The following is a 1,036-nucleotide window of genomic DNA, read 5'->3' as shown; positions in this document are numbered from 1 at the left end:
ATGTTTATCTTTTTAATATTTTATGAGGCTATCCTTTTCTACCTATAATATTTGTGAAAGAACATTTCTTTCTCCATTGTGTGCACTTTATTTTATACATATGTTATTCATTTATGTATTCTTTGAATTGGATTCTTGACTCATTAAATTGTGTGCCTGCTTTTATTATTAATTCAATTGTAAAATTATTTTAAAAATTAAATACATTTTTATTCTGCTACCTCTTATTTTCTTTCATGCTATCCATATTGCAGTCGTGATAAGTAAAGTTGCAAAATATGCATGTATGTCATGCTTAAACACTTAGTTATGGTACATGACCAAGAGCTATATTATTTACTACACCCATACTCTCTGTCATGGTCATTATAAAATTCTTTACAGAGACATATTAATTTGTTTGAAATCATAGAATATAAACTATTTTTAATTTAGCACAACATTCACATAGTATTTTATTTAAGTTACAAAGACACTATAACTTAAGAGATCAAGTTAAATTATATATCTGTTCTAGTTTTCTACTTATCCTTATTTAGTGTTTGCAGAGAGTAGAATCTAGAAATTTGTCCATTTATTCTAGATTCTCCAATTTTGTGGCCTAAAGTTTTTCATAGTAATTTTATATAATATTTTATATCTCTGGGTCATCTGTTGTAAATTCTTCCTTTCCTTTCTGGTATATTTTTGCTAGGACTTTCTCCTTTGTGATTCTAGCCAGAGATTTGTCAATCTTATTGAATTTTACAGAAAGTCTGCTTTGAATTTACTGATCTTTTGTATTGTGCTGGTTTATTTCCCTATCATTGATTTTCACTCGAATTTTTATTATTTTACTTCTACTTATTTCAGATCCTTTATGGTTATTTTTGTTTCTTCAGGTGTGCAGTTAGATAATGTATTTACACTTGGATGGAAGGTTGGTCCAGGGCAAACAAATTATATTTGATACTTCATTTTGAAGGGGTAGCTACATTAAAGCTCCGATACACAAAGTTTGACTAAATAAATCTCTCTCAATATTCCCTCTTCTTCA

The sequence above is a fragment of the Suncus etruscus genome, chromosome 3, assembly GCF_024139225.1.
Source record: "Suncus etruscus isolate mSunEtr1 chromosome 3, mSunEtr1.pri.cur, whole genome shotgun sequence".
NCBI lineage: Eukaryota > Metazoa > Chordata > Mammalia > Eulipotyphla > Soricidae > Suncus > Suncus etruscus.
This window is presented reverse-complemented; position numbering follows the sequence as displayed.